The sequence below is a fragment of the Schistocerca serialis genome, chromosome 6, assembly GCF_023864345.2.
Source record: "Schistocerca serialis cubense isolate TAMUIC-IGC-003099 chromosome 6, iqSchSeri2.2, whole genome shotgun sequence".
Lineage (NCBI taxonomy): Eukaryota > Metazoa > Arthropoda > Insecta > Orthoptera > Acrididae > Schistocerca > Schistocerca serialis.
The window spans coordinates 603,929,577-603,941,643 of NC_064643.1; positions in this window are offsets into that span (position 1 = coordinate 603,929,577).

Below are 12,067 nucleotides of genomic sequence, written 5' to 3' on the forward strand. Positions count from 1 at the left end.
GAGATTCGAGCATGCATGGAGGCTTTCCGGCAGTCGTTCTTCCCGCGAACCATACGCGAGTGGAACAGGAAAGAGAGGTAATGACAGTGGCACGTAAAGTGCCCTCCGCCACACACCATTGGGTGGCTTGCGGAGTATAAATGTAGATGTAGATGTAGAAATTGCCGAACATGCTGTGCATCACAACACAAATGACTTCCGCAGCTGCTTCACTACATGAGCCATTAGGGTACTCCCTTCCCACACAAGTTTCTCTGAACTATGCAAGTGAGAATTATCTCTCCAGCATATTCTATATTCTCACAATACCCCCTGGCCAAAACCTTCACAATGTTCTCTCTCCCTTCCTCCCTCCCCCCCCCCCCCTCCTCCCCTGTTCACTCTCTCTCTCTCTCTCTCTCTCTCTCTTTCTCTTGCTCATTTTCTATGCCTCTCCATTTCTCTTTCCCCTCCATGTCTCCCTCATCTTCACCTTCACCTCCTTTCCTCCCCTTCCTTCTCACTCCCCACCCCCTCTCTATCTCTTATATGCTCTACCATCTGAACTCATTTTGTCTTAATGTACAGCAGCTGAATCATCTGTCACCCCATCCCCCTCTCTGTCTACCCTGGGAATTGCTCTCCATAGTCAGTAATCAATAATCAGTCTGAGTGTGACTGCAGGAGTGTGCATCTGTGTGCACTTTTATTACAGAAAGAATAAGATCTCAAAAACTAGGGTGATTACCGTTTCCTGTTACATTTTTCTGTGTGCCAAACAATGGTCTGCTGTAGATGAATCGTTTCCTTTCCCTTTTTTACATATTTTCCCATCCCGAAATTTACATTAATTTTGCACATTGCTGATTCAGCACTCTTTCATCCAATACCCTTTTATCTTTGTTACTGCTTTTCTTTTCCTATGTATACCGTGGTGGAAATATTTATTGCATCACCATGAATTACTTAATAGTTTTGTCTTTTGCTGCAGTTTGCTTCAGGTTATATCAGCCCCATTGTTGCTAAACTTTATTGACATATTCTTGCCTTAATAATCTGACTTCTTCACATGTTTTCCAAAAATACACAACTCTTTGTTGTTGTTATTTAGTTTTACAATGAAGCCAGTGTTTATATTGCCATTTTGAGTTGAGTCTTTGCAGTGAGAAGATGGGCAAGTCAGTTGAATTAATTCCAGAAAAGAAAGCTGCTATACTTGCTTATTTGTCTGTTGGTGTCAGTCAGCACCAGAGAGATAGCCTCTAAGACAGGATTTAATCAGTATACAATTTCGAGGTTACTGAAAAAATACAGAGAAAAAGGAAATGTTGATCGTGAGAAAGGAAGAGGTCGGAAAAGGGCATCTACTGCCAAACAGGACAGGGTATTGAAAAGGCTTTCACTCAACGATCGTTGCCTGTCATCAACTGAACGAAAGCGAGACTGGGAAGAAATGTGTGACATCTCTGTAACCAGTAGAACTGTAAGAAATAGTCTACTGGAGGCTGGACCCTCAGCCCGTAATCCAAGAAGGAAGCCTTTATTAACCAATGGCTCAGATGGAAAAGTGTTCGTGCGTCGAAGAAAAGGTGAAGAATTTTTGCCATCAACCATAACACATACAGTCAAACACCCAGAAGGACAAATGGTCTGGGGGTGCATTTCTAGTCATGGAGTTGGTCGTCTGGACTTCATCAATGGCACTGTCAACCCAGATGCCTACATAAGCATGCTTGAAAGGAAGCTTATGCCAACCATTAGAGACCAGTTTGGAGATGTTTCCAATTGCATTTTTCAGGATGACTCTGCTCCATGCCATAGAGCTTTGAAGGTGAGTCCTATGACTAATATTTGTACCAAACATGAAGCAGATTACTTTCTTGGTTAATTTCCACATACTTCTACATTTCAGGTAAAATCTTTCCTTCGACAAAATGGGGTTCGAGTATTAAAGTGGCCTGGAAACAGCCCTGATATCAATCCTATTGAGATTTGTTGGAAGGTTATGGGAAATGCTATCACCAAAAAGAAGCCATGGAATAAACAGGGCTGTGTTGAAGACCCTTTTGCGTGTATGGTTTCATGAACTGAGTGAGGAGTACACTAAAAAGTGAATTCTTTCAATGCCTTCACGATGCCAAGCGGTGCTTAAGGTACATGGTGGAGCAACAAAGTATTAAATGTGTGTTCATAAGAGACAATACAAACACTGAAATCCATCAGTGTTATTGTAATATCTCTTTATATTCGATGAATTATTCAGATACAATTCTACCCTTGAATGACGTTTACTAATTTTCTATCCTCATACTCGCAGAATCCATGCGAAAAATAGTTCATACAATTGCTATGCCATGAGCACATAAGTATTCTTTGTTATATATAAAAACAAAGATGAGGTGACTTACCGAACAAAAGCGCTGGCAGGTCGATAGACACACAAACAAACACAAACATACACACAAAATTCAAGCTTTCGCAACAAACTGTTGCCTCATCAGGAAAGAGGGAAGGAGAGGGGAAGACGAAAGGAAGTGGGTTTTGGGTAAGGAGTCATTCCAATCCCGGGAGCGGAAAGACTTACCTTAGGGGGAAAAAAGGACAGGTATACACTCGCACACACGCACATATCCGTCCACACATACAGACACAAGGAGACATATTTAAAGACAAAGAGTTTGGGCAGAGATGTCAGTCGAGGCAGAAGTGTAGAGGCAAAGAAGTTGTTGAAAGACAGGTGAGGTATGAGTGGTGGCAACTTGAAATTAGCGGAGATTGAGGCCTGGCGGATGACGAGAAGAGAGGATATACTGAAGGGCAAGTTCCCATCTCCGGAGTTCGGATAGGTTGGTGTTGGTGGGAAGTATCCAGATAACCCGGACGGTGTAACACTGAGCCAAGATGTGCTGGCTGTGCACCAAGGCATGTTTAGCCACAGGGTGATCCTCATTACCAACAAACACTGTCTGCCTGTGTCCATTCATGCGAATGGACAGTTTGTTGCTGGTCATTCCCACATAGAATGCATCACAGTGTAGGCAGGTCAGTTGGTAAATCACATGGGTGCTTTCACACGTGGCTCTGCCTCTGATCGTGTACACCTTCCGGGTTACAGGACTGGAGTAGGTGGTGGTGGGAGGGTGCATGGGACAGGTTTTGCATCGGGGGCGGTTACAAGGATAGGAGCCAGAGGGTAGGGAAGGTGGTTTGGGGATTTCATAGGGATGAACTAACAGGTTACGAAGGTTAGGTGGACGGCGGAAAGACACTCTTGGCGGAGTGGGGAGGATTTCATGAAGGATGGATCTCATTTCAGGGCAGGATTTGAGGAAATCGTATCCCTGCTGGAGAGCCACATTCAGAGTCTGGTCCAGTCCCGGAAAGTATCCTGTCACAAGTGGGGCACTTTTGTGGTTCTTCTGTGGGGGATTCTGGGTTTGAGGGGACGAGGAAGTGGCTCTGGTTATTTGCTTCTGTACCAGGTCGGGAGGGTAGTTGCGGGATGCAAAAGCTGTTTTCAGGTTGTTGGTGTAATGATTCAGGGATTCCGGACTGGAGCAGATTCGTTTGCCACGAAGACCTAGGCTGTAGGGAAGGGACCGTTTGATGTGGAATGGGTGGCAGCTGTCATAATGGAGGTACTGTTGCTTGTTGGTGGGTTTGATGTGGACGGACGTGTGAAGTTGGCCATTGGACAGGTGGAGGTCAACGTCAAGGAAAGTGGCATGGGATTTGGAATAGGACCAGGTGAAACTGATGGAACCAAAGGAGTTGAGGTTGGAGAGGAAATTCTGGAGTTCTTCTTCACTGTGAGTCCAGATCATGAAGATGTCATCAATAAATCTGTACCAAACTTTGGGTTGGCAGACTTGGGTAACCAAGAAGGCTTCCTCTAAGCGACCCATGAATAGGTTGGCGTACGAGGGGGCCATCCTGGTGCCCATGGCTGTTCCCTTTAATTGTTGGTATGTCTGGCCCTCAAAAGTGAAGAAGTTGTGGGTAGGATGAAGCTGGCTAAGGTGATGAGGAAAGAGGTTTTAGGTAGGGTGGCAGGTGATCGGCGTGAAAGGAAATGCTCCATCGCAGCGAGGCCCTGGACGTGCGGAATATTTGTGTATAAGGAAAACCCACTTCCTTTCGTCTTCCCCTCTCCTTCCCTCTTTCCTGATGAGGCAACAGTTTGTTGCGAAAGCTTGAATTTTGTGTGTATGTTTGTGTTTGTTTGTGTGTCTATCGACCTGCCAGCGCTTTTGTTCAGTAAGTCACGTCATCTTTGTTTTTATATATAATTTTTCCCACGTGGAATGTTTCCTTCCATTATATTAAGTATTCTTTGTAGTACTCTCTCTGGTGGTTGTTAGAAAAAAAAAAAAAAAAAAAAAAAAAAAAAGAAAGGGAGCTTCGGAGATTGTCTTCGTGCCAATTAGCCTGAGCTTGGTTTGGAAGAACTGTAATCTGATTATTGAGATTTATCACAGAAGATAACTGATACGAACTGTACGATTAAAAGGAAATATATATAGATTGCTCCTTCAAATAAAAGGTGTGTATTTGAAATTTGAGAATTAATGATATTTATCGATATATTGCGTAGTTGTTAATCAGAAGGGAACTTCCGAAAGACTGGATACGAACCTGCATTTAATAATCCAAGAGCTCCATTACTTCTTCGGAAGGCTAAACTGCATCAAAGCCAAATATCCGCTTGATATGAGGTTTCCCGACTGATTATACAACGCTCCCAAAATTACGAGGCATTTTATTTGTACAGATTAGCAGACTGCCGCAAAGCACGAGCCTGCAGAGAAGAAGAATCATCGCCTGATTTCATTCTAACAAGTAAAATTTCAGAATCATTTTGAGTGACTGAGCTATGACTGTGTTTCCTATCATGAATGATTGATTGCTCGAACGAAATGAGAGCTACAGAATTACGTAGATAGGAGGAAAAAAATTACAGTGGCGCCAGTGTGACAGGACTCTCTTGGATTGTTATATAATATATGTATTTTTTGTTTCATGAAAACCAACGAGAACGAAACGTAACGAACCTGAAGTGAGATACGGTGCCCATAGTAAAAGATTGCTGATACCAAGAAACGATTTCAGCTATTGGACAACACCGAGACTACAGAACAAGGCCAGAGAAATCTAATTTTTTTATCCTGTAGTTAAAATAGTTTGAAATCAATTTAGAAAGAACTTTTTTCCAGGTAGTAGTTAGATTGTGGAACTGTATATTGTGTGATTTTCGTATCTGGACATTGAACTTTATACCATCTGTGAAGTAATTTGAAAGTTAAGTGTGTCTACGACAGTAAATTTGAAACTGCATTTAGTGATTAGAACCTGATATTGACAGTTATTTAATGGTATTGACTAGAGCGGCATTTAAAATGTCATTGAATCAGCAACGAGAAGTGCAACAGCCTTCAGCTGTTTGCACAGAAGCAGTGGCCACGGATAGCAATTCTGAGACTTTTGTGGCTAGCGGTAGCAATATAAATAATCCCGCTGGTTCAGGAAACATTCATACAACAGCTGATCAGACTGTTGTTGAGACATTAGTTGTTATTATGCAACAGTTGTCTCTATTAGCCGAAGGCCAAGTGGAGGTAAAACGAGACTTATTCGTTATACAAAATGAACTCCAAAATCAATTAGCCAAAAATCAAACAGAATTACAAAATCAGTTAAGAGCAACCTTTACCGAATTAGATCAGAGATTAAATACCCAGACACAGGAAATAAAAGAACAGGCAGAAAGGACCGAACAGAATCTTATTGCTCAAATTGAGCGGGTCTGCCAACAATGCCAAGAAAACAATAGTAAATTAAAAGCGGAACTAACCGAATATGTATCTGTCAAAATTTACACGATACAAAAACAAGTAGAACTGTTTCCTCAAGTAATACAAGCTCAAGAGGACATACAGCGTTCCGTAGCTATGATACCAGAAATTATAGAATCCCAAGATAATCTAAAGAAGCAATTTGACGAAGTGAAGGAAAAACAGGAGACAGTGGAACATAGAATGAATGTACTTGCGGGGAAGTTTTCAGAAATGACATTAGAGCGGCAAAATTCTCCTTCAGAAACCATAGAAGAAACTGTGAAAGTAGCTTTACCATTAATTTCAGGGAGTTCTGAGGAGAATTTTTTCAACAAAGGGTTAAAGGAAGTTCGAGAACAACTTGGCAAAGAATTCTCGCGTTGGAAAGAAAATATCGAAAGATCACTCAATCTCTCACAGGAGGATTTAGAAACAGCGAGAAGTAGGAAACAACATTCTCAATCTGCGCGTGAAATTCCATCCTCGTCAAGATCCGATGTAGACAGAACTGGAACGTCGCAAGTTAGATTCGATATAACGGATAGCCACAGGGAAGAGTACGAACAGGATGATTTTTGGAATCATAGTACCGTTGAGGAAAAGATGATTAAACAGAGACAATTTCAAATCTTTAACCCTGACAAAAAGAATGTTCATCCTGTAGTCTTTATTCGAAGTTTCAGAGGTCTATTTCCACGATCTTTGACAGAATGGCAAAAGATAAGTTTTGTATGTGGATATATACAAGGAACAGGAGCATTGTGGGCATCCGAACAAACATCTTCTTGTAAATGTTACAAAGAATTTGAGCAGGCTTTTCTAGCAAAATATTGGTCTGCTGGAGTACAAGAAAGACCTAGGCAGGAAGTATTATATCCCGAGCCTTTCTCATTTTCTAGAGGATCTCTAAAGAGATATTTTGAGAAATACATTAATAAATCTTTGTATTGGGATGTACCGATTCCTTTGCCGGGTATACTTAGAATACTCAAGTCCAGACTACCCACCAGTATAAGGAATCAGCTGTTATATGTAAATGATAAGGATATAGACTCATTTATTACTACGCTTGATTGTATTGATATAATTGAGGACAATAAAATGGCAAGAGAAATGTCATATCAAAGAAGAGCAATAGAAGCGAATCCGATCTGCAACTCGAGTGGGAATGGCAGTAATGGTAGCAGTAACAATAATCATAACCAACTACACTCTCCGAGGAGACTTAGCAATGGACAAAATGCAAACAATAATTATTACCATAATGGAAACTTTAGTAATGGTGCAGCGAGGGGCTATTTTAGGAACAGTTGGAATTTTAATCGATATAATCCAATGTATGGCAACACAGGACAGTTCTACCAACACCAGCAGAACAACAACAATAATTACATGAATCAAGCAAGACAACATAGACAGAATTCACCACAACAACCAATAATCACTGAAGTAGCTGAAGAGACAAATACCAATTGGACCAACAATCAGTCAAACTAAACATGACCGCATCGTGCCCCGGAGGAGAAGTCAGGGGATCTGTTAGGAGCGAAACAGTAAAATTACAAGTGTTAAGACATAATGATGGTGAGCTGTTGACTGAAGAGTTAACAAAGGATTTAATAACATGTCATAATGACAGATCGAGTGTTCCGGTATTGGAAGTATTTGTTGATATGGAGGAAGTTCCAACGAATGTGATATTGGACACCGCCGCTTCCGCCAATGTCATCTCAGGCGCTCTTTTTCGGAGAATTATTAGGAAGAAGAAGGTACCAATTTTGCCAGTACAGAACTGCAAAATCATCGGAGCTGTTGGAGCACGCTCTCCCAATGTCAAAATACAAACACAATTAGAGGTGAAAATGGGAAATGTAGCAATAAAATGCACGTTCCTTGTAGTGGAGAAGTTATTAGTGGACTGTATTCTTGGTATTGGGAGTATGCAGGAGTACGATTGTCAGATTGATTTTTTGGAAGGAATAGTTAAATTTAGATTAAATGGAGAAGAGATAGCACTGGATTTAAAAAGAAAGGAAACGGTGCATGAGAAATATTGTCGCGGTGCCATAATTCAATTAATTGACACTACAAACGGTTGTTGGAAGGAGTTTTCAAAGGATTTGATACAACAGGAGGACTTAAACCAAACAACAGCGATAAAAGCTAGTGAATCAAATCAGCTTACCGGAGAACAAAGGTAGCAGCTTCATTATTTGTTAGGGGCATATGAAGAGATTTTTGATGAGAAACCAGGAATTATTAAAGGGTATATTTGTCACCTACAAGTGAAGCCACATCAGACTTACTGTTACACGCACTATCCGATCCCCTGGCATTTAAAACAATCTGTTTAAAGGGAGATAAATAGAATGTTAGAATGGAACTTGATTGAGCCATCAACTAGTCCATATTGTTCTCCGCTCTTAGTCGTTCCAAAACCTGGAGGCAACGGACGAAAAGTATGAAGACCAGAATTTAAAATGGGAAGAAAAGATTCGACTCGCACTTGTCAATTTAACTAAAAAGGCAGTACAACGGAAATTGATATATGAAAAACGGATTCACCGGATTCAGACGTTTCATCTTGGAGAAAAGGTTTTATTGAGGCGACACATCCAGTCCTCAAAACTGATGAAGAACATAAAGAAATGGAATCTTATTTATACCGGACCATATGTTATTGTAAATATACCAAATCCTGGATCATACTTGTTGGCATATCCCAAATCGAAAAGAATAAAGGGATTATTCCCGCATAATGATATTAAGAAATTTTTTGAAGGATCGTAGATCTGTGATACCAAATATGGAGAAGAATTTAGAGTGGAATTTGACTATGAGTCGAATGTGTATATAAATATCAAGAAGTTTATGTTGTCTAGAGGTTAAGAGACAGTGAGATTGCTCCTGTGATAGGTTAAGAGACAGTGAGATTACTCCTGTGATAGGTTAAGAGACAGTGAGATTGCTCCTATGATAGGTTAAGAGACAGTGAGCTTACTCCTGTGATAGGTTAAGAGACAGTAAGATTACTCCTGTGATAGGTTAAGAGACAGTGAGATTACTCCTGTGATAGTTTAGCACAAAAATTTTAAGATAGGTAGAAGAATTTGTTAATTACTAGCGTTTGTAAGTGTGGACTATGAGCAGAAGGCACAGTGGTATACAATGAAAGTGCATCTACATTTCCTCAAGACACAGCACTTATATGAGAATTGCGTGTGAAGAACAGTGTGGGATATGTAGGTAAATACGCTGTGTGTATGATGTGCGCTGTTCGCGCAAGAAAACAAATGAACTGTGAAATGAAGCAACAGTCGATAATGTCACTGTTGCAAACAATTGAAGAAACTCCCTGGTTGCGCGAGAGAAAATTATTATAATTTTTAGATTTTTCATTATGCCTTCTTTACCAGGAGAATTAATTTAAGAATTTTAATTAACATTTTAAGAATAGCAGTTTGTGTGTTTCATATTATGGACATATTGTTGAAATATATTTCCATAAATGTTCATGAGAGGATGAAGAAGATTCTGCGATTGGATGATTTGTTAAATAAACATACGTCATCATTAATGATATTTATTTGCAAGTGGATCTATAAATCAATTAATTATAAGAATAATGAAAATTTTTCAAATTATTCCTTTTGTGGAGTCATTGTCATATGCCTATGTTTAAAATTTTTCATCAGGTGTAAACTTAAAATTTATCCATAATTTCGTAATTGAAAGCAAACCTCGGACAGATTCAATGCTCTACTTCCACCTGCACTATAACAAAACGAAGATTAGATTAAAAATTTTTTTGAGAGGAATACATTCGATATGAGCTACAACAAAATTTAATGCCCACAGTCTATTTGGCAATGTTTTGGACGATCAGCAGTTGTAATGCAAAACAACTTTGGTATTGAGGACTACAAAAAATTCGTGATTGTCAGGACTGATGGATGTTTCAGTCTAGTACAGATGGAAGAATATAGGAATCCACTCCGATTTTGAGTTCAACGATGAAATATGGACTTTGTTACCTTAATCCACTCTCTTCCAGGGATTTATTCAGTCAGAACCTTTTCTTATTCCACTTTAAACCTGTTTCATGTTCACGTCCCTGACCATCTGTTCCTGAGATCATCTTCCTGTTTCTACGGCACATTACCAGCTTCTATCCTGTACCATAAGCCATCGCCTGTCCTCCGTGCCGCCTCCACCGAGCACTGTACGTCGCCTACCCGGTGTCCGTACCCAGTGTTCCTGTTCCATCGACTTCACAACGAGATCGCCAGCTACATCGTCGAAAGCAGAATTTTGAAAATTTATTTTTTGAGCAATATTGTAAAATTTTTTTTGGCTATGAGGCACTATTCAAAATTACTGGATTTAGGCTTTCCTATCTTCTTTAATACCTGAGCTGGGGTCTATTCTTCCGGGTTTTCCAGGGTTTCCCTGTGAAAGCCAGTTCCCGAATGGGTAGACCTTTTTCGTAGTTACACCAATCTACATCTTCCCTGGTTATGTACTCGGGATGCGGGTATACCCCGGTACATGTAAAAGCTACAGCTTAGGTATTCTCGTAACTCATTGTCTTAACATGTTACCCATACTCTCTATAGTAAAATTCTACTAATTCAAAATATTCCTCTTTTGAATAAACAACCCAACAATTTTTTCTGTTAGCTCACAAAGTGTATTATCATTAACTTTGCTCGCTGCGAGGGGCAATTGTAATATCTCTTTATATTCGATGAATTATTCAGATACAATTCTACCCTTGAATGACGTTTACTAATTTTCTATCTTCATACTCGCAGAATCCATGCGAAAAATAGTTCATACAATTGCTATGCCATGAGCGCATAAGTATTCTTTGTAGTACTCTCTCTGGTGGTTGTTAGAAAAAAAAAAAAAAAAGAAAGGGTGCTTCGGAGATTGTCTTCGTGCCAATTAGCCTGAGCTTGGTTTGGAAGAACTGTAATCTGATTATTGAGATTTATCACAGAAGATAACTGATACGAACTGTACGATTAAAAGGAAATATATATAGATTGCTCCTTCAAATAAAAGGTGTGTATTTGAAATTTGAGAATTAATGATATTTATCGATATATTGCATAGTTGTTAATCAGAAGGGAACTTCCGAAAGACTGGATACGAACCTGCATTTAATAATCCAAGAGCTCCATTACTTCTTCGGAAGGCTAAACTTCATCAAAGCCAAATATCCGCTTGATATGAGGTTTCCCGACTGATTATACAACGCTCCCAAAATTACGAGGCATTTTATTTGTACAGATTAGCAGACTGCCGCAAAGCACGAGCCTGCAGAGAAGAAGAATCATCGCCTGATTTCATTCTAACAAGTAAAATTTCAGAATTATTTTGAGTGACTGAGCTATGACTGTGTTTCCTATCATGAATGATTGATTGCTCGAACAAAATGAGAGCTACAGAATTACGTAGATAGGAGAAAAAAATTACATTATGTTACAACATTAATATGCAGTGTTTCTTTCAACATTAGTATTCGTATTCCAGTATAGCAAACAGAATAGCTGACATATCCACTTACACTCATTTTTCAAGAAAGTATTAAATTATAAAAAACAGACATTTTTATAGAAAAACATTAAGAATGAAAACAAATTGACAAAAATTATTGTGTATATTCATTTCTGGTAGAAATCAAGGGAAATCAGGCAAACTTAGCTCAGTTGTTCAATGACTGTAACAAAAATTGTTAATTGTAAAAGGTGATCCAATAAATATTTCCACCACTGTAACTGATTTGTCCATTCCTTATTCCTTAACATGTCCTCTACAGCACATGCCTTCAAAACACACACCGACAACCCTTTGTACTGCAATTTGAATGTGCCCACCATGCTAATAAGTGCTGTACTACCAATCCCTGCTCTGATGGTGATTGCTGCCTTCTGAAAATTTAATTCCAGATCTGTTTTCAAAATGTGCTCCACTACCAACTCATGGTGGCCAACTTGACTGTTAGCCAGTCATCTGTGTTTATTTACAATAGCGTTGTATGATCACATGTGTTTATTTATGATCCCGTTGTACATTGTGCATGGATTGTTGTGATTAAACACATCTATTTCCAAGTGTGCCTACTGCTTCTTGCTTCTTTAAAATATTTTCTGACCCTCCTGATAACTTCGAACACAGCTTTCTGTAAAGAATCTACCATTTATTTCCTTTGTGGGAAAGATGACATGCAAAGATCAATGTAGAGATCA